The sequence below is a fragment of the Pelodiscus sinensis genome, chromosome 3 (genome assembly GCF_052426305.1).
Source record: "Pelodiscus sinensis isolate ZL-2025 chromosome 3, ASM5242630v1, whole genome shotgun sequence".
NCBI classification, from domain to species: domain Eukaryota; kingdom Metazoa; phylum Chordata; order Testudines; family Trionychidae; genus Pelodiscus; species Pelodiscus sinensis.
This window is the reverse complement of record NC_143054.1, coordinates 172,282,721-172,305,596: the sequence shown is the minus strand read 5'-3', so window position 1 is coordinate 172,305,596 and position 22,876 is coordinate 172,282,721. Positions and strand designations below refer to the sequence as shown.

Sequence of the window (22,876 nt, the reverse complement as noted above, 5' to 3'; positions counted from 1 at the left end):
AAATTTTGTTTTTTAGTGATCAGTTATTCTGCCAAGCAATCCACCAGAAAGATATATTTAACTGTGGATGTTTATAAGTAAGCCTTATTAGAAGAGAAGTCTTTGAATATGAAATCAAAAATTCAAACAAGTAAGAATAATGCTCCATTAAGCAAATTGTTCCCACTGAAGTGAGGATAGGATAGACTGCACAGCTAGCATATTTGTTGTTCCTTTCTCTTTACTAAGATGTCTGACAATTGGAGGTTCTAGTAGAAGGAATGCAGAATAAATTCTCCTAAGAATACTTGAGAAACAGCTTCTATGCTTGTCTAGATCAATGTTAAAATACATATATTTTTGATGGCAGTGATTATGCAGAAAAATTGCTTGTCATAAGTAAATGGTTCAGTAGCATTTTCAAGATCAGGAAATCCTCTCTCTACAATGGATGCTTTGTAATGCCAACAGACAGATCCAAAATTACATTGTGACTCATTCCTAAGGCATTTAAACATTTTCTTATTTTCTTAAATATCTGGAGTTTGAATCATCCAAGACTCTGAGAAAAAGTACTTTCATTCCTTTCAGACAAAAAAAAAAAAAAAAAAAAATTAGCTGTATTTTTTTTACCCAGTGAAAATGGAACAGGATGTGGAGTTCAAAGGACAGTACTAGGCAGAACATGGTGTTGATATTTTGGGGGTACTAATAAAACTAATTACTGACTTGTCTCTACTGCTTTCTGCTTCTAAAATAAAGCCTTTTAAAGAACAAAATGTACTTGACTATTGTGAGGTATGTGTAAATCATAACTTTGTACAGCTTGTGGAGGGTTGAATTTCATGTGTTTGAACAAGTTTCTTTCCTGATTCACAGCTTAGAAATACCCCCTTAAAGTTTTAATATAGTTTTATTAATTTCCTTCATTACTGCTGTTTAGTCAAGGATATTGAATGTCAAACTCTCAGGCTACAAAAAGGATAGCAACCATCTTTGGAGTTAATATTCACAAGATCCTATTGTCTTTGAAAGTTATTTTACTCTCCAGTAAGACACTATATGGGAGCAACAATGAGAACTTCCAAGAGTTAATGACCAGATACTTTAAGCCGTGTATGTTTTTCAATGTTACTGAATAAATGCACATCATTGTAGATTTATTTTATCCTGTACTCATTTTACTTCCCAAGTTCATCTGTCTTTTTTCCCCCCTGATTGTTGTAACTAGAACAGGATCAGTAGCAGAAAAATATGACTATGCATATTTGGAAAAAATACTCTATGCCAATTTTGTGTTCCTTTCAGTGTGGGTTTTACTCATGATTTTTAAAGGATACAAACATTCATCTTGTGTGTTGAATTTTAAATTTATTTTAGGAGCATCTCCACCTGGAAAGGTACTTGGAGGGAACAGAAACAAAGTCTTAGGATTTGGGGGATGAAGCACAATTAAACTCAAGTTTCAAACAGCAAGTTATGGACAGCTTTTTTAAAAAACTGAAAATAGTTTTGAACAATTGAACTTAATATAGTTGCAATCTCTTTAACATGCCAGCAACAGAAGTAGTGAAATGAATTGAATAGTTTGTTATGAATATCTGTCAAGCTCTTATTCAAATCAAATTACACTGGAGTACAATACTTAGCAAGTAATGCTTCAGCCCTTCAAGCACTTGCATGAAGGTTGAATTTCACTACTGTGAGCATTCCCACTGACATTAATGGGGCTACTTATGGTAGTAAATTAAGATTTTTCCCCCCACAGGATTGTGGTTTCATACCAACCAATACAATTGCTTAGAAATAAATTGCTAGTGTACAAGATCCTGAAAATATAACTACGCAAACTTACCAGCCAGCCAGTGCCTCTCCTCACAGCAGAGCACAGCATTCCAGACTGCAGCAGGGGAAACAGAGACAAACAGCTGTTAGGTGCTGTAACAGTGAGTCTCTTCTCATGACTCCAGCCTTCCAATCTGGTTGTTCATAATATCACCACTTCAAGGATAATAAAGAATCGCACACACCAGAAGTCCCATAACTCAGTGTTGAATTGTCAGTCCCAACCGGTCTCCACTGGTCCTTGACACCTTCTCCTCAGAGAAACATTCTTATCCCCTTTTCCTGAATATGGGAAGGAAACCAGGCTTGCCTACCCACCTACTCCCTCTGGGTTCCAGGTCAGAATTCCTGCATGAAATCATTGGAATCACACTTTCCTAAGCACCTACTGCTTCCCTGACCGGTTTCCTGATCATACCATAGGCCCTCCTGCAGGCTATATGGGCTATAAACCTCTGCTCCTGGAGGTCCAGCTTCTTAGGCAGCCTCTAACTAGTCTGCTGCTGAACTTTCTCAGCCCATTTAGCAACTCTCTAGAACTACTACTCTGCTTTCCCTGCAGCAGGACCAATCAGACTATTAACTCCCTACTTCAGCTCTTCTCTCTGTCCTTCATCTGTAGGGAACACCCAATCTCATTCTCCACATCTGGGTCTAATCTAGAATTATCCATCTCCCTTCCAGATGTCAGAATGGGCTAATTGGACTCTCTGGCTCACCTTAACTATATCACTGTTACTGGGGGGATTTAAACACACAAACAGAGGCATGCCAGCTGATGGAGGATGATGGAGAAACGCAGCAGTTCCTCCATGGTTTGACGATTCAAAGGGGCCCCGGGGCTCCCAGCTGCCACCACTACAATTGTGGTAGTGGTGGCAGCTGGCACCCAAGGCCCTTTATATCACCACCAGAGTGTTCTGCTGGGCACTCCAGCCAGCACTACGCTCCAGCCAGCACTGAGGGCACGGTGGGAAGTGCTGAAGGCTGCCTGCCCTCACCCCTACCCTTCTGCCTGAGACCCCATCCCATCTGGGAACCCAGAGCCTGGCCCCCATGTGCATCTTGCTCAGGAGCCCACTGAGGCTATCAGCATCCCTGCACACGCGCGTACACACACACACACCAACACCAACCATTCTTAGAAAGCTTCTTTGGAAATTTCTGGAGTGTTTTAATGTCTATTTCCTGGTCTCAGGAGAGTCTGCTGGTCTAGAATAGTGAGCCATCCACCATTTCTATGAATCTATTAGAAGTATTCACCATTTGCTGAAAATGCCTGGAATTTAAACTATGAGCTATTTTTAAAGAACAAAAGAGTTGGCTAAATTACATTTTTGGAGCTAGAAACAAGTCTGAGATAAATATATGTGTAACCCTTCTGCCAGGTAGCACTGGCAGCAGCCAGGGCTGGGTTCAATATCTTAAGCTATGTGTACACTGGCGCGATCTTACGCTAGAGTTATGCAAATAAGGCTAAGCCTGGAATATCGCTGAGCCTCATTTGCATATCAAATGAGCCAACATTTTGAGGAAGAAGCTCTTGCTCAAGAAGTAGCTGTCTACACTGCCCCTTCTTGCGCAAGAAAAACCCTCTTGCGCAATGCCGTTCTTCCTGAAAATAATCAGCATAACGGCATTATGCAAGAGGGTTTTCCTTGTGCAAGAAGGGGCAGTGTAGATAGCTCTTTCTTGCGCAAGAGCCTCTTCCGCAAAATGGCGGCTCATTAGATATGCAAATGAGGTTCCGTGATATTCCACGCTTAGCCTCATTTGCATAGCTCTGGCGCAAGATCGCGCCAGTGTAGACATAGCCTAAGGGTTTCTTTTCATCCATCTCACACAGAACCAGCTCAAGCCTCCATCCAGTAGCCTGGGAAATTCATACACCCCTAGGCGCCTCTGAGAGGCAATGCTTCCCTACTCACAAGCACTGAGTCTGAGCATAGAAAAAGAAACTTTTAAGGAAAGAGGAAGAGAAGTAACATAGCATTAGCTTGGGAAAATACCACAAACTGAGTTCATAATCAGACTACGAGTCCTAGCTTAAATGGATTAAGCAATGTCCTTTGCCTCTCAGACTCACAAGTCCAGCAATGTAAGTGTCCCATTCACATGCCCAAATTTTCTCCATACCCCACTCACAGTTGCTGTCCTTGGTCAGGGCAGGTCAGAGGTGATTTTCAGAGCTCACTTCCTACTCTTGGGGGGAGTGGGGATAGGAGACCTCTCACCTACTCAGTTGGCCTCTTGCCGCTGTTCCTGCCAGCTGCTCCTGCCTGCTGGCTTCCTGCCGCTGTTCCACCGGCCACCCACCAGCTCCTGCCAGCCTCTCCCGCCAGCCACCCTGCTGGCCACTTGCTCCTGCCAGCTGCCCTGCTGGCCACCTACCAATTGCCCACCGGCTACCCTGCTGACTGCTTGCTCCCGCCAGGTGCTGCTTCCACAGTGGGTCTGGTTCTTGGCCTAACCTAGTGATTTCAGCTATTGGCCCACCACTTAAGCTAGCCAAAAGATTCCAGCTCCCACTAGAATAATATTTAAAAATAACAAATACTCCTTATGGAGTCTGTTTTAGGTCTATCCTTAGAAAGAAAGGGAAGGAGACACAGGTCGAACCAGTTTTATGGTTCATACCTGTAGCGCATGTAGCCTGCTGGTTCAAGCTCCTTCGCACATGCGCTCTCCCTCCCTCCCCCCACATCCCATCCAGTCTACTTCAGTTTGGAAGGGGGAGGCTAGTCCATCTGAGATGCTTTACAATGACAGTGTCTCTCCTGCAAGCACTGGTGATCATATTTTACCAATTCCTACATTTAGGGTTAACATGTTTTGTGACCCCCACAACAGCCAAATTAGTTACAATACACCACAATCCATTATAACAATTGACCATCTATCAGGCCTATAGCACTGACTGAACTGGATTTACATAACCACACCTAGGATCTCTCTCCCATTCCAACCTGAGCTGTATTTACATATCAACAGTTGATTATCTTTCAGGGCTAAACAACTGAATGAGCATAACCACAGCCAGGGCTCTTTGCCCCTTTCAGCTGGCTGCATTGGAAGCAGTGGTTCAGACCCTGCTTACATATGTATTTAAGTATAATGGAAAAAAGAGGCAGCTGTGATTATTTATAAGAAAAAGGGACAGTATGACTAACATTTTAAAATCTACATACTAAGTCTGGGTGCTTCATTTTGGTGAAACTCAGGACACCTAGAAACAGATTTTCTGGATCTCTGAGCATCCATAACTCCAACAACTGGAGTTATGAACAGTTTTTGGGCCTCAGCACCTCTAAAATCAGGCCCGAAAATCAGATCCTGCATTCAAAAATCAGTGGACACTAGAAAATTTTGGTGTCCCCAATGTAAATACATCATCTCCCTATAGGACAATATTTCAGAAACAGAATGCCTCCTAAACATGTAGCCTCATTTTCAGAAATGCTGAGAAATTCAAACCCTTTTGTTACCTTCAGTGGGAGTTGTTGGGTGCAGAGTTTTGAAAATTTTGCCCATTTATTTATGCACTCGGGATTCATCTAGACAGCGGCGCTATTTTCAGATACTTCCGGTATCCCAAAATAGCTATTCCGCCTCTTTCAAACAAGCCTGTTATTTCAAAATAGCTTTCAAAATAACAGGGCCACTATTCCAACATCCCTGTAAATGGTGTTCCATGAAGATTAAGGGATGTTTAGACAGTGCCAAATTTCAAAATAATTTATTTTGAGCTATGGGTGCAGTGTAGAGGCACCCTCAGATGCATATTTTGGAGTCTAACTTTATGTGCTGTTTCTTATATTGCCAGCTAGAATGTATTTCAAAGAGAATGTACTTGACATGGAATAGAACAAGTGTTACAGATACTAAAAGAAACATTTTCCCACTTTAGGTGAGAAGTTAAAACAACAGAATTGCTATTTTTAAATGAAGAGATACACACACAATAAAATCCTTTCAGATTTCATTTATCTTTATTCAGTGCTGGAACAAGCCCATGGAAGAAATGCCAGCTAGAAAAAATATTGGTGGGATGACTGATTTACCAAAGGCTGGATTGCACCATGCAGCCATAAAATCTACAGGAGCATGTTTTAACCAGTCTTTTTAACGTGGTTTGTCATGGTCTATAGTTTGTAGTTATGATGTTTCTAGTATTGATTCAGCTGCACTGAATTTTCTAACGGTAGACAAGGCTTATGGGAAGAATTGTGCTCTGAGTTAAGTTATATCTCCACTACATACCTTACAGCAGCACAGCTATACTGCTGCAGCTTTGCCACTGTAAGGTGCCCCATCCAGCTGCTCTATGCCAGTGTGAGGCTATGTCTACACTTCAGGCTTCTTTTGGAAGAAACTTTTCTGGAAGCGCTCTTCCAAAAAAACTCCTTCTGAAAGAGCGTGTCCACACTGCCAAAGTGCATCGAAAAAATGATCTGCTTTTTCAAAAGAGAGCATGCACACTGATTGGATGCTCTCTCGCATAAAAGGCCAACCAGAACCACTTCAGGCAGGGCCTTAGGTCACAAGTTGCTTCCAAGGGCTGGTGCCAGAGCCTTGCAGAGACATGTGCTTAAAGGGATCACCCAGACAGCCGTTTCCCTGCTTCTGCTGCGTGCTTGCCTACCTCTTTGAGGAACAGCAAAGCTCTTGCAGTTCATACTCTGGTTGCCCAGCTTTTTGGACGCCAGAGCTTTTTCCTTTGTGCCATGGAGCCAGAGTTGCCCCTGGGCGTGCAATGGCCCCACACGGCCATACTGCAGTTTTTACAGCACTTTGTGCCAGCTGCCTTTCTGGTCCTGCACAAGCTCAACCCTGAGCTCATTCTTGGGACCCTCTCCCTGGGTGTGGGAGCTGCACTCTTGCAACCACATCCCACTATGGAGAGGCATTTTTGGAGGCTCAACACCAGTTCCAATTGGTGGGACCGGCTGGTCATGAAGTGGTGGGACAACCAGCAGTGGCTCCACAACTTCTGAATGAGGAAGGCCACCTTTTTGGAGCTGTGTGCCTGGCTCGCTCCTTCCCTCTGATAACGTGACATCTATCTGCGACCCACCATCCCTCTGGAGAAGTGGATCACAGTTGCCCTCTGGAAACTTGCCACTACTGACAGCTACCGGTCGGTGGGCAACTAGTTCGGCATGGAGAATTCCACCACTGGGGCCTCCTTATGGAGGTAAGGCACTATCAGGCTCCAGTCCCTGCACTGGGGGAGAGAGGGGAGAAGGAAGGAAGGATGGAGTCCTGGAAAAGGGGGATCTTTGGGAAAGGGTAGTTGGAAGCTGTGGGGGGTGGAGTGAGGGTGGGGGGAGTAGCCCCATCCCCAGGCAGTTTAACGTCCTGCCCTCACACAGACCTGCTGCTGGGGGGGTGGCCTCATAGAGGGTGGCTCCTGGGGTGTTTTGGAGGAAGGGAATGGCAGGAGAACGGGCATCTCCCAAGGGCTCAGGCACTCCCTCTCTAATTTTGTTTTGTGTGTTTGCTTGTCTCCTTCTGCAGGTTGTTAGGGCCATCAACTCTATCCTGCTGTGGAGGGTCATCCGCCTGGGAGACCTGGACCGAATCATGGCCAGATTTGCTGCCCTGGGGTTCACAAACTGCGTTGGAGTGGTCGATGGGACCCACATAACGATCCATGCACCTGAGCATCAAGCAGCCCTGTATATTAATAGGAAGGTGTACTTCTTCATGGTGCTGCAGGCCCTGGTCAACCACCATGGACACTTCACAGTCATTATTTTGGGGTGGTTGGCCAGGGCACATGACATCTGAGTCTTTCGGAACTCCAGCCTGTACGGGAAGCTGGAGGTGGGCACATTCTTCCCCCACCATGACTTTGCTGTTGGGGACATGCAGATGCCACTGTGCATCATAGGGGACATGGCATACCCACTGATGCCGTGGTTAGTGAAGCCAGACACCAGCTATCTGCACCCCAGCAGGGACCAAATTAATGCCTCAAGGCACAGTTTAGGTACCTCCTGACCTGCTTCAATGTGGGGGAGCACAACATCTCAGAGGTGGTCGCAGCATGTTGTGTCCTCCACAACACTGTGGAGAGGAAGTGGGAGGCATTCCTCCCGGGCTGCGGGGCAGATGCCAGCTATGAGGGGAGACCCTTTGAGCAGCCATGGACAGCTGCCATCCACCAGGTTTATTAGGCCAGGGTGCAAATCCAGGAGACCCCAAGGGAGAGGCTCTCTGAAGGACCCCAGTAACTCTCACCAGAGTCTCCTCCCTAGGGGCTTCTGTCTTGCTTCCACACCACAACCCCTCCCTTCACACCTTCCCTGAACTCTCAGTAAAGATACCTTTCTGGTTTTGAACAAAACGAACAGTGTTGTTCTTTCAGTAAAAACAGCTGGAGAGGAGGGGGGCTTATAACCAGGAGGGGGCTCAGAGTGGCATGGGGGGCAGCTGGATGGGGGACCTCATTGGACTTGGGGTTGGGTGGGTCCGGGGACCACAGGGAGGCAGGCAGCAGGATGGGGGGCTGGAGCGGGGTCAGGGATGGCAGAAGCAGCAAGGGAGGAGGCATAGGCATTGTTTGGGGAAGGAGCAGAGTCATCGCTTGGGGGGCAGGCGGAGGGGGAATGGGCATAGCAGGAGGGTTCAGGAGGTTGGTAAGCAGGAGAAGCAACAGCAGGCAGGTGTGCTGTCGTGTCGGACATGATGGCTCACATACTATCACACCTCTGCATAAGATGGTATCTGCATGGTCCCGCCAGTCTGCATCCTCGTGAATCTTCCTTGCTAGGGTCTGCTGCATGTCAGTGTGGCTCGTCCCTCAGTCCTGACAGGTCCAGCTGTGGAGAACACAAAGAGGGAGAGGCGGTCAGTCATCCATGCAGACACTGTCCCTGAGGCCGTGCTCTCCTCTGTGAGCAGAGACCAACAGTCCTTGGGCCAGAGGAGGGGGATGTCCCGGGACCAAGCCTCACAGAGGCCCCGGGGTGCCCAGGGGACTATGCTGCCCACTTCCTTCCCCCCCCCCCCACCCTCTCCGGCCATGGACAAGCAGGAGTGGGAAGTATCTGGCCACAGTAGGATCCCATGGGTGGCAGAGGAGCTGGGAGCAGCCTGGCCCTCTGTGGGGTCCACACATCTGCAGCTCACAGCACTGTCCATGGGAGCGGGTAGTGCCTCACACATGCAGACATGTCCGTGTGCTGTGTGCGGACTCCTCGGTGTGTCTGGGATCATGTCTGTACCCTTGAGGCTAGCCTGCTTCCAGCCATGGCAGGTGTTAGAAGGGCCCCCACCCCGGGGCTGGACATGTGTGCCCGGCCTCCCCTGAGCCTGGCAACAGCTTCCCACCCATGCTCAGGGGCTGCCTGCTGAGTCCACGTGGTGCACACTAATGCTGCACATGGTTTGATGCGCACATACTACAGTCTCTTCCTCCTCCTCCTTCTGTCCCTGGTCCTCTTCCTCCTCTGTGACCTCCAGCTGGGCAACAACGGGGGTCTCAAGGCCAGAGTCCACTCCCCAGGATCTTGTGGAGCTCCTGGTAGTAGGGGAAGGTGTGGGGTCCTGCCCATGAGTGCGAGCTACGCTCTCTGGCCCTGACATATCCCTGACGGAGCTCTTTCATCTTACTCCAGACCTGTTCTAAGGTCTGGGTTGGGTATCTGCTCTCCGTCAGGGACTTGGCCATGTGCGCAAAGATGTCCGTGTTGTGGCGCTTGAAGTGGAGATCCTGCAATGTCTCCTCCTCACCCCACAGCTTGAGGAGGGACAGGATCACCACTCAGGAACAGGAGAATACCCACCTCTTGGTCCTCCTGGGTGGGTCCTGGGATCCCTGGGGCTGTTCCCTGCAAGAGCCAGGGGAGTCGCGGGGGGGGGGGGGGGCTTGTGGCTCCACTATGGATGAGCAGACCTGTGGCAGGGAGAGCCACGTGGTCAGGTGCTGCTCCTGGGCTGGTTTCCAGCCACAAGACTTGTCCAGGGTGCCTGCAGCTTTAAGAGCTGGCAGGAGACAGGAATTATAGAGTTGCAATTACTTTGGATGGAGTGTCCACCCGGGCACCTGTGCTATTTCCTGGATGCCTCTTCTCTCGAAAGAAAACCCTCCTCCCCATCCACACACACCTTTTTCCGAAAGAGCTCTTTTAGAAAACCCCTCTGTTCTTTTGATTTTCTTTTGAAAGAATGTGATTGCAGTGTGGTGTAACTCAAGTTTTTCTGACAAAACTCTGTAGTGTAGACATACCCTGAGAGAGGTCCCCACTGGCATAACTGAACCATCCCCCAATATGTGGGGTTGCTGTGACAATGTAGAGCTGTGCACACCAATGCTTTTGGGGGTGAAACTTATGTTGGTGAGAAGAGCGTTTTCTCACATCCCCGATCAAAAACATTCCCCTAACAAAAGTGCTATTGTAGAAAAGAAACCCTTACACATTGTTGAAACCTAATGCCTTCAATTGAAGCAGACAAGATGTAGACCAAGAGACCAAGAGATATTCTGATCTGGGTGGGCAGTAACGGAGAAGCCCCAGTGCCCTGAATCTGGTCCCACACAAAAGCACAGAGGGTGGCATAGGAAGCGCCATTGGGAATCTCACCAGTGCTACTGGACTGGGTGAACTTTCCTTACCTGCCACAGCCTCAGGGCTGGGGGGAGATCTCACTCCCCACTGTGGCCTGGAGATGTAGTACCGGGACACAACTTCTCCTGTACTGGAGCCACTGTGGGAGGGGATGCAGTGGGCAATGGAATAGAAAAGACCTTGGGAGAGACAGGAGCAGACCCGAAGAAAGGGGTGGGGCTATAGGAGGAGTGCAGGTGGAAGCAATAGATCCAGGGCCACAGGAAACCACCTCTGCAATAATGCAATTTTTTATTTGAAGCAAAGAAATATTTGTTAAGTTTCCTGGATATGGTTCAAGTAGAACACTATTTAACAATGTAAATATTACCAACTACACTATTATTAGGAGCAATATTCTTACTTGTTTGAAGTTCTGATTTCATATTGCAAAGCCTTCTTCTCTAATAAGACTTACTTATATATTTAACCGTGGATTTTTATCTTTCTGGTGGCTTGCTTGGCAGAATAACTGATCACTAAAAATGAAATGTAAAAGTCCCTTCCAGATAATGAACCACATTAAATTTAGGTTGAGAATACACTGGAGTTCAGAGGAGACAATAAATGGGATCGCACACATGATTATATGTAATATCTGTCGATTAATTGCAGTTAACTCACACAGTTAATTTAAAAAATTGTGATGAATAGCAGTTTTAACCACACTGTTAAACAATAGAATACCAATTACATTGTATTAAAAGTTTCTGATTTTTTTTTACATTTTCAAATATATTGATTTCAATTAAACACTGGAAACAAAGTGTACAGTGCTCACTATATTTTATTAGAAAGATTTAAACGGTAGAAATGATAAAAAAAATAGTATTTTGCAATTCACCCTATACAAGTACTGTAGTGCAAGCTCTTTATCATGCAAGTGCAACTTACAAATTTAATTTTTTGTTTACAACATTAGATGAAAGTGAGAATGGATGTTTGCTTAGCACTTTTGTATCAGGCGATGTAAGATATTTATGTGTTAGATATAGTAAAGATTTATCTGTTTCTTCATGCTTCAAGCACCATTACAGAGGACACAAGTCCTCTGATGATGGGTTCTGTTTGATAATGATCCAAAGCAATACAGAACAACACATGTTTGTTAATTTTCATCATCTGAGTCAGATGCCACCAGCAGAAGTTTGGTTTTCTTTTTTGGCGGTTCGGTTTCTATAGTTTCCACATTGGAGAGTTGCTTTTTTAAGATTTCTGAAAGCATGCGCCATACCACATCCCACTCGGATTTTGGAAGGGATTTCAAATTCTTAAATTTTGAGTCAAGCGCTGTAGCTCTCTTTAGAAATCTCATTTTGGTACCTTCTTTACATGTTGTCAAATCTTCAGTGAAAGTGACAGCATGATTAATCATGTGATTGACTGTAATTAATTTTTAAATCGCTTGACAACCCTATTATACACATAAAACTCATATATCATTTTAAGTCTATTTTAAATAGAATTCTATGGGCATTTAATACAAAGAAAAGAAATAATCAGTATAAAATTTAATTATGTAAATTAGTAATTAAAATATATCCTATATAGGCCTAAGGACTGGTGATTAACTCAGTCCTGATCAACAAGACCCCACATCTGAGCATTAAGGAAACATGAAACCAACCATTTCTATAGATTAAATTTGGATTTAGTTATTAAGACTTTTGGGGTGCATCTAGACTGGCAAGATTTTGCACAAAAGTGGCTGCTTTTGCGCAAAAACTAGCCAGCTGTCTACAATGGCTGCTTGAATTTGCGCAAGAGCACTGACTTTGTAATGTACAAAATCAGTGCTTCTTGCGCAAATACCTTGATGCTCCCGCTCAAGGATAAGTCGTCTTGTGCAAGAGTACTTGGTAAGTAAGTAAGTAGTCAGGGACTGCACTCTTCCATAATACTAATGGAGTAAGTGTGGGGTCTGTGATGAAGACTGGATGCAGAAGGGAGCTTGGGATAAGGGATTAGGGTCCAGAAGTAGGTGTGGGATCTGGCAGGGAGTTTGGGTGAAGCAGGGAGTTGTGACCTGGAACAGGTGATTGAAGTGCAGAAAGAGATACAGAGTCTGGGAGGGGGTATGGGTGCAGGAGAGGATTCTGCTTGGAGGAGGGGTGCAGAAGGGAGTGCAGGGTTTGGGAGGGGGTTGTGACCTGGGGCAGGAGTGCCAGGGGATGCAGGGATCTGGGATGTGACCAGGGATAGGAGTTTAGGGTACAAAGTCTGGGAGGTTGTGCTCTGGAGGATGGGTGTAGGAGAGGGTGTAAGGTCTAGGAGAGGGTTGTGACCTGGGCAGTGGCTCAGGGAATTGAGGTGCAGGGCCTGGGAGGGGTTAGGCATGCAGAAGTGGGGCATAAGGTTGTGGAAAGGGAGGGGCTAGGGTGCCAGAGGCAGGCTCTAGTCAGAAGGTGCTTATCTGGATGGCTCCCGGCCAGCAACACAGCAGATTCCTCAGCCAGATCTTTGACTTCCATGTCCTTGCACTGGCTTCAGGGGCCATGTGCAGTTCTGAATGCTGCAAGCCTGGGGGTGAGAGGTTCTTCAAGTGCTGCCTGTCCTGCAAACAGGCAGTTCCCATTTGCCAGAAACAGGCCAATGGGAGCTGTGAAATTGTGCTGGGGTGGGGAAAGTGCATAAAGACTCCCCTTCTCTCCCCGTAGGCTCGCAGCATTCAAACAACTGGTCTGAGCAGCATGTGGGGGCGGGGCAGGCAGAAAGCCTGATCTGTCAGCCAGATCCAGCTGCTTACAGGGCTGGATCTGGCCTGCGGGTCATATTTTTCCCGCCCCTGCTGTAAGTTGTTCAGGACAAATCATTGTTTGCTTCCTAGGAATATTCTAGTATGTGAGTTTACCCTCCCCCCTTCCAAAAATACTCACCAAAATTTTAAATGGCTAATGTCGAAAGTTAAGTTTGAATTTATAACCACGCGTAACTGTGCTGTTCCAAGTGTTATGAGCTATGTGATCAAGGAATGTACTGATGACTCTTGGGTCTAACTCAAAACATCCTGAATTTCAAACATTTCCATGGCAGATATTTGTCAAAAACTGCTTCTTTTAGGGACCCTGCACCTCAACTCTAAAATCCCTTCTGCTCCCACGCCAGCCTTCTCTATGGTCACAATTTTCTTCCAGACAGCCCCAGAGAAACAGCTTTCCCAGCAGGGAGAGAAACTAATATTTCTACCATGGACGACAGCTGGGGCACTATTGATGGAACTTAGCCACATCAATCCTAATGAGGAGCCAGCCACTAACCTCACCTGCTGGAGAAACAAAGATGCTTAGCAGCAGCCTGTCCAACATCTGGCTGACTGCCCTGGTTTTTGGTTTAAAACCTGGGTGGGCATTTGAAGTGTTCAACTGGATCAGTATGTGAATATAGTATTCAAGAATATCTGTTAGCATTTTGTGTCATTTTGCCAAAGTATGTTCTTATTTAATCTGAGGCCCATTGGAAACCCCTATTCGTTCCTCTGCAGTGTCTCACTGAGATTACTGAAACTCCTTTGTTGCTAGCCTGAAAGTCTTCACTGTTTCACCTTTGCTGTTCCAAGTGCATATTTGTTACAGACACTGAAAGCTATTGATGTCCATGATAGGCATATCCAATTTTTCCAACTTTTAATGATGGATTTTTTATTTTGAGTTTATATTTTCTTTTAATATTTAACCCACTATTTACACCTCATTGGAAAATGAGCTAGTCTTTGCCTTCCAAAGACTCTTCCAGTGCACTAGAGCATATCTACACAGTAGGGCTAAAGCCGAATTAAGCTATGCAACTTGATCTACGTCAACTGTGTAGATTAAATCAAAATAGCTTAATTCTTCTTTTGATACTGTCTACACAGCAGGAAGTCTGAGAAAGCACTCTTCCTCCAACTTCCCGTACTCCTCATAAAATGAGGTTTACAGGAGTCGGAATAATAAGTCCTCCAGCTCTATATTATTTTGACATTATTTTGAAATAACTACTTGTAGTGTAGAGGCAGACTATGTTATTTTGGAATAACATCAGTTATTGCAATATAACGCTGCTGTGTAGACATAATCCTAATGAGCTACCTGTGATAACTTAGGTAAGGGAGATCTGTTTCAGAAAAGAAGGTACCTTGGCTCTAAAGCAACAGAAAAAAAAAGAATGTTACAATATACCAGAAATTCTGATTATTCAGCAAGCACAAGTGTGAACAAGACTTCACCCATCTTCATTCACTTTTAGAACCTGTCTTCGAACATGCCTCTTCAGGAAATCCTTTTCATCAATAACTCTCAGGCCTTCCCATTCTGGAACTGCTATCCTTGGCCTTATAGCTTTCCCATTCCCAAGTCTTATTTGGAGCATCAGTCAGAGTTCTTTCTCTCTTGTTCCAGGAGGATGGGAGAGCAGTTTGCTGGTGCCTCCAAAAGGTGTAATTTAAGAGTTATGATGGGAAAGGTGGAAAACAGCAGAATCTCAATAAGTTTGGTGTTTGAGGGGGGTGGAGTTTGTTTTTTAGAAGATGGAAGAAGTGTATTTTGACAATCCCCTAACCTCATTTCTTCTTGCCTCCAGATGATGTCTTGTGTTTTTTGAGGCTTCTTTCTATTCTTGTTCCCCTCCTTTCTTTAGGAGACTTTGCAGTGTGGCTATGTGGCATATGCTTGGTAGATTCTGGTCCCTACATCAGATATGTCACATGACATTAGCATTGAAGATCTATTTATACTCAAAAGTTGGTTTAAACTCTAGCTTGTTAAACTGGAGTTTAAGTATCATACTTTCAGCTAAGAGTTCTCCCAGAACTCATAGGAACAAAGTTCCCAGTTAACATAACCAACATCACTGAAAAAACAACCCATCAATAATATTGTTTAAATTAGGGCTAGCCTCTAAAAGGGGTCTGGCTATAAAGTGAATATGTGTTTTTAATAAGGGGTTCGTCTTTACTAAGAGAGCTGGTGGAATTATTCATTGCTATTAATACTGCTTATAGAAAGGCCCTATAGAGTTTAATAGGAAGGAAAAAGCTTCCACAGGTTCTTGGTTTTTATAATTAGACTGTTATTTTCCTACTTTAGATGATCAAAGATTTTAAAGAGCAAAATGATGGTTAAGCATAACTAACAATGCATTTATGGTACTGTATTTATTTATTATCACACTCATATCCATGACTTGTGGGATGCAGAAGTATATTCATAATGGTCATTTGGTCTCACTCAAATAGCCCCCAAGATCTTGAATGGAGCGCCCCACTTTCTTGAGTCAATGTTTGTTATTCATTGTGTTCTAATCTACTTAGGCTTGATCTTCCAAGTTACTGCAAGTAATTTGGCCTGATACAGAAAAGCACTTAATGCCTGTGTCTCAGACCACAGTGGGACCAGTCCAGCATGCTGAGCAGCTACTTAGACGATCAATTGCCAAGTGAAAGCCACTAATGAGGAAAGGGAAAGGAAACTTCCTGAGGCCTCATCAGTTAAAATGCAGCTGTAGTATTCCAGGAACAGCATCACAGAAATATCAACTCCCATAAGATCATATTGACCACAAAGCTTTCAAGCTGAAATGCTCAGAAAATGGATTACCACCTCAGTCTCTAAAAGCTCAGCCTACTGACAGCAGGCTACTGAAATGGATTTGTAGTTGCAGTGATGAGTCAGCATCTAGCAGATTTTCTCTTTCTGCAAAGAGAAACTGATACCATCATGCGCTGTCTCCTACAGTTTGAATGAAATAAAATACTTCGACATTGTTCACAGACACTTCATTAGTGAAAGGGAAAGTGACTGACAGAGATCAGTTACACACCAACCATGTGACCTCTGACATTCCTACATACACAAAAAACCTCCCACTGGTAAGTCAGGTTTTCAGACGGGGACACTGATGCATAGATTAGAGACACTGAATTAGCAAAGAGTGCTGACTACAACAAGAACCTCAGGAGCTCAGTATCTTTAAGGCTCATGACACCCACTTGACATTATATAATGTGGATTTGGCACTTTAAACTAGCCAAGTTTAGAAGAGCACTAAGCACTGAGTAAGACTTTTCCATACTCAGTTATTCTCTCCAGTTCAGCAGGATGGAATGCCACCAGCCAGAAGATGGAAGTAAGCTATACAGAGTGAGTAATTAGCTCTGCCATATATTTTACATTCATCCATGACACAAAGGTGCATGTCTCCTTGTATCACATGCAGGGCCACTGCCTCAGTTTTCCACTTCTGAAAATAGATTCATTGGACTAATGAGTTGATTTGCCCAGAGGGCTAAATTAAGGAGGCCTTTCAGAGCAAAGAAGGGTCCAAATGGAAAACTCCTCTGGTCAAACTTCTCCCTTTGTTTGCAGATAGTTCTCCAGACCTCAACAGCAGGGGTGCTGCTGACAGTGGTTGATAAAAGCCTTTCTTCCTTCACCTGGATAGGTTTCTCCACAGTACTCACTCACTATCTGCCCTTGTATCAAGGCTGTCCACTCACCCTCTCCAGGGGGCACAGCTGATGTGTACTAGAGTCCTCCTCTTCTACATATTCCAGCCTGAGGAGCTAATCAATAAAGGAGCTACCTATCTATAACAGCCTCAGAACATCTGTATCAATATGACGTGCTGATGGTTCATGACATGATCAGCCTGCCTAGATCTAGCTTTCACCTCAGCCTCACCATGTGCATCTCTATCTTCTCCTAGCTCTTCCTCAGGCCGAGCCCTTCATGGGCTCCATTCCCTGCTCCCATTCTTCAGGAAGCCACACAGACCCACCGACAGGGGATGCAAAAGGAACAGTTATTCCAGGGCCTGCAAGTCAGAAGGGCCTACGATTCCCAGTTGCTGTCACCACTACCATCAGAGCACCAGCAGCTGGAGCCCTGGGCCCTTTAAATGGCTGCTGGAGCATCACACGATGTGCTCTGGGCAGCTCTCCCAGCTGGCTGGGGGAGAGGGGCCACAGTGCAGAGCACTTTGGGCAGTGCTGTGGGCTGATGCCCCAGTCCCGCTCCTTCTGCCCAAGGCCCTGCTCTTTCTTGGATCATAGAGCCTTCCTCTACCTTACTGAAGGGCTCAGTAAGTCTGTCAGTCCCCCAGCCATGCTAGTCCTCTACCAAACCTGACAGAATTCCTTTATACAGCTACTCATCCATATTCTGGTCACAGCCACTTCTCAGAGTCCCTGCATAGGGCTCTTTGGGGATTACAGTCTCCATGATCAGGGAAGAAAATCATACACAGGTAGTATCTGGTACCATTAGACTGGCTTCCCAGTATAATCTGTCCCTTTCTCCTTAACTCCTCCATCTTGGACTGAGTTAGTCACATGGACTCCTTGATTATTACTCATGCTCCCTCCCTGACAGGAGAAGCTCAGTTTGTCCCAGTTGGGACTGAAACCCATCTTCCTTACGGGGCCCAACTACCCTACGATAGCGGTTAAGTACTTTTGTTATCCGTTATGTCCAAAAAAGTGAAATCATCAGCGGAATCCTTTGCACTAGAGCTCTGCAAGAAAAATCCAGGGTGCTGCAAGAATTCACCACAAACCATTCAGCTTAGTGTCTGAAGTGCCAAGATCCCAACTCAAAGAAAATAGTGATTTTACTGGAAACGAACATTTAGTTTTACACCACACAGCAGATGAATGCACAGCATGGAGCCTGATCTTGCAGTCCTTACTGAAGCAAGTTACACACTGAAGTCAATGAGAGTTTTGCCTGAGTAAAGATTGAGGAAATAAGGCCCACGTGTGTACATGGATCTACAATTAAGTGTAATCCTAAATGTAAATTTCCAGTAAAATAATCCATTAATTTTATACTTATGAATCTACTCTGTTAATGGTCTTTCCCACAAATGGAGCCTTTGTGGTAATCCTGGAGCAAAGGAAACAGCAATATTTATAAATAGCAGCACTATAAGAGCAATTTAAAATATTCTCCCTCCCTTGATTCTCCCTGCCTCCAAAAGTCTATGGGTTCAATTTACCCCTAATGTAACTGCACTGATCTCAGTTGAAGAAAGCCAGGAATGAACTCAGCCCACCCTGATAAAGAGACATTCAAGATAAAAGCAATATGCCATATTCTGCTGTTGGTTATACTGGTCAAAATCTGAATTACTTTCATGGAACTGCTCCCCAGACCAATGCCTGTGAAAGTTGGAGCAAAACGCTTTTAAACACTCTTGCTTGTGTTACTAGCAAAACTATAAATTGATACAGCAAATGTAATAAAAACAAATGTGTTTTTCTTTATTGAGGCAGCATACTTCAGCATATTTCACTTGGCCTGAAAAGTGAAAAGACACAGGCTAGAAACACTGTGTGACACACTCTACCCTTACTTGTCAGTGCTCACACAGAGCAATTCCGTTTACTTCAGTGGAGTGTCTCTGTATTTACACTTTTGTCCCTGAGAACATAATCTGACCCTCTGCTAGTGCTAAATGGGCCAAACTAGTCTGTTACATGCGTACACATTCTGAGTAACATCAGACAAATGTTACTTGGATTGAGCTTTAGGAGTCTTCCCTTGACAAGATAAAAGGCCTAATTCACTGGACCCATAATCCAATTTAACTGGACAATTAAATTGGGAGCTATAATTCAGCTATCATGTTCAGGGGAATCTGGTCTAAAATAATCTAATGACAAGTTAGTTAATCTGTTTGATCGTTATTTGCAGATATTCAGTTATAACACTGGTGAGGTCCATAGAGATAAGTAGAAAGAAAAGTAAAAGGCTCTTCACCCATTCTGCCTTTGACAGGATGACATCAGTTTTTTGTGAGCAGACACACACAATTAGAGGACAACTCTGTACAAGCCCTTGATTGAACAAAAAATGTGTATACTGGTTTTAGAAGTAGCCACATTCCACTACATGAGTCACTTGCACGGTGAAATGTCATTTTGCATCAGGAATAAAATATACAGACTGTCAGATGTGTGTTTAAAACATGCATTTTTCACTTCTGCTTCTGTTATTCTTTGGCGGGGAGGCCCTGGAGCCTGTATACTGAAATAAATTTAATTGAGACTGCTCTCTTTTGGCAGATCAGATTTCTTGTGTAGAAAAGCAAAACAGTGCAAAGTAACTGAATCTGGCTACATTAAATACAGTTGCATGGGGGGGACGACTGGGTTGCCTATTTTAGTTGCATCAGGAAAGAAAGTGGGTGTCCAAATAGATCATGGCATGCTTTAGAAACAGATTTCTCTGGCTGGAATTTTTAGAACCTGTTAGGCGACAGAGGCTTAGAAACACTCAAGACCAGGAAGGGAGAAGGTAGGAAGGAAAAGGGTTTTTTGTTTGTTTGTTTGGGGTTTTTTTAATCCAAAATACCTCTCAGATTTGCTTTTAACTTTACATATCTGTAGAGCTCACATCTTCAGTCAATAATGGGTGAAAGAGTATGCATCATGACAAAGCACTTTCAGATGGCGTGAGGGGTTTTTGAGCCCCTCCATTGGTGTGGAGAATTGTATAGTTATCCCAGTGCTAATGAGTTTGTTCCAGCTCCTCTTCTACTGGGCTGAAGGAAGAAATGGGCCTGAGACATAATAGTGAACAGGGAGCTGGTCTCAGCTGCTCATTCTACTCAGTAAGGCTGTGTCCAGACTCCATGCCTCCGTCGACGGAGGCATGTAGATTAGCCAGCTCGGAAGAGGGAAATGAAGCCGCGATTAAAATAATCGCGGCTTCATTTAAATTTAAATGGCTGCCCCGATCTGCCGATCAGCTGTTTGTCGGCAGATCGGGAGAGTCTGGACGCGATGCCCCGACAAAGAAGCCTTTCTTCATCGACACAGGTAAGCCTGGTTTCACGAGGCTTACCTGTGTCGATGAAGAAAGGCTTCTTTGTCGGGGCATCGCGTCCAGACTCTCCCGATCTGCCGACAAACAGCTGATCGGCAGATCGGGGCAGCCATTTAAATTTAAATGAAGCCGCGATTATTTTAATCGCGGCTTCATTTCCCTCTTCCGAGCTGGCTAATCTACATGCCTCCGTCGACGGAGGCATGGAGTCTGGACACAGCCTAAGGGTGAGTTGTACTTTCCTCCACCACCCCCATTTGCTCCCCTTCATTTGTCTTCCTCCTCCATGTTATGATGTGAGGGAGATAAAGGCAGAATGAATGGCTTGGTTGATATGGTAGGGCGGTAAAGGTGGATTTGAGGAATGGTGGTGAGTGGATTTTGGGCCAATTTATATAGAGACAGGAGGGAGAAACTTGACAGGAGGGGAAGGCAGCACATTGTGGGCAAAGGGAAGAGGTGAGAAAGGAAAATCTCTTCCTCCTTCTTTTTCATCCCTTCAGTCTCTTCACTCACCCTATCAAAATATTCTTCTTGTATGTGGCTAAGCTGCTCTCCCCCTTTTTTGCCTCATGTGACTTGGTATCTGTTACCCTTAGTCCATTTGCCATTTATTCTCCCTGCATGCCTCACAATAATTCCTCAGTTCTACAGAAGTCTTTTGGGTCAACTCAGCATCAACCATCACTTGGCACACAAATAGTAGGGCAAGTATGGCGGTCCAGTCCGGTATGCCATACCAGCAAGGTATTTATAGCCAGTACTTCATGCTAGAAAAACACAGGAGGAACAGAACATGCAGCTCCTCTGGCATGGCTGTTCTGCCCCCTGCCCCGCCCCGCCCCGCCCCCAGCCCTTCCATGAAGCTGTGTCTCCTGGGTCTGTACAGCACCCACTGAATGACAGAGCTGGAGGTGGAGTTGGGAACAATAGAGCAGCATCAGAGGAGCGGCCAGTGTAACCCACACACCGGGGTACTGTCCCATATAGTGGCACTGAAACCACTTACAGAGATAATGAGTCTGCTACAGCCATAGCTGAGGGTTTTTAGCTCATGTGCTAGGCAGTGTTTCCAAATTGTATTTGACCATGGAACCCTTTTTAGCTTTTCAGAATTTCAAGGAACCCCTAGCTTTGTCAAGCAAAAAAAAAGGGGGGGGGGACCCACTAACACATGAAAATCACATTCCTTTCGCAAGACCCCACCCCTTTGAAGCCCCATCCTCTCTGTTCCCCTTCTCTCCATCACTTGCTATCCCCAGCCCTTATACACTCTCACTGGGTTGAGACAGGAGATGCGGGCTCTGGAGTGGGAATGAGGGATTTGGGTGTGGGAAGGGGTGAGAAGTGCAAGCTCTGGGAGGGAATCTGGATGCAGGAGAAGGGGATGTTGGCTCGGAGAGGGGGATCCAGGCTGGGGAGTGTTGGGTTCAGGTGGAAGGTTGGGGTGCCGAGCAAGCCACGGGCTTGTGGATGTGAGGGTGCAGGAGTTTGGGGTGAATATGTGAGGGGCTCAGGGAAAGGAGGTTGGGAGTATGATGGGTTCAGGACACAGATTTGCCATGTGTGGATGGTGCAGGAGTGTTGTGGCAGAAGACTGAGGATGTGGGTATGCAGGAGTTTGGGGAAGTGAGAGGCTCAGGACAGGGGGTTCCAGTGTATGATAGGCTCAGATTTGGGGTCAGATGGTGCAGGAGTGTTATGATGCTGCAGTGAGATGGGGGTTTGGCCCCAATTGGGGGCTTGTTGGCCTGGCTTCATTTTTAAATAAAATATTATGTCAAACTCAAAAGCTTTTAGCATTGTCTTTATTTATGAGAGGGGTGAGGAACCTGTTTTGAGTCAAAGGTCACTGACTAACAGAAAAGTCAGTTGGGGCCACACAAGTGAGATGCAAAAAACCGCCCCAAGCCTCACTAATGTGGTCCCAACTGTGCTGGTGCGGGCAGGGGACAGGATGCTAGTGGGTGCAGGGGCTGGGGAGAGGGTGTTTCTGGGTGGCAGGATTCTAGCACAGGTGGTGGGGTGCTGGGTCAGGGACATGGTCCTGCTGGGTGCTAGGATGGGTGGCAGGGTGCGGGGGCCAGTGACGGGGTGCTGCTGGGTGCTGCACTGTGTGGCAGGGTGCTAGGGCTGGGGACAGAGTGGTGCTGGGTGCTGAGGTGGGTGGCAGGGTACTGGGGCCAGGGACAGGCTGGTGCTGGGGACAGTGCTGGTGGGTGCAGAGGACAGGGTACTCATGGGGGGTCTGGACAGGGGCCAGAGGCAGCTGGGACCAGTACCTGGCAGTCCTGCAGCACCTCTGGGTTAGGGAAGTGTGTGACTGCACTCCCCGACCCCCAAACAGCTGGCGTGCGCGCTGCCTCTTGCATTCCAGCAACTTACTTCCGCGATGCCATCCTGCAGGGGGAGGGCACGGGGAGTTCCAGGGCAGAGCGCGCTGCCTGCACAGTCGGAGCTGCAGAGACCCAGGTCTCCTGACCTCTCCTCCCCCTTCCCCCCGCATCGCGCAGAAAGGCGGCGGAACTAAGTTGCCGGGTGCCACAGCCCCAGTTGTTCAGGCAGCGTGCGACAGCTCCTTTGGGGAGGGGAAGTGCTTCCCTCCCTGCTATGGGTCATGTGGGGTCACTCCTGTCT

General features: G+C 45.9%; 1 long non-coding RNA gene across 1 annotated transcript in view; it reads right to left on the bottom strand.

The window, feature by feature from the left end:
- The window catches only part of LOC149525186 (uncharacterized), a 259,587-nt gene extending 257,164 nt beyond the window's left edge, over window positions 1-2,423 (bottom strand). The window contains exons 1-2 of the long non-coding RNA XR_016349269.1: window positions 2,010-2,423; window positions 1,835-1,879 (exon numbers count right to left, since the gene is read on the bottom strand). This is a non-coding gene — a long non-coding RNA (uncharacterized LOC149525186). The remainder of the gene's footprint in view (window positions 1-1,834; window positions 1,880-2,009) is intronic.
- Window positions 2,424-22,876: the final 20,453 nt, after the last annotated feature.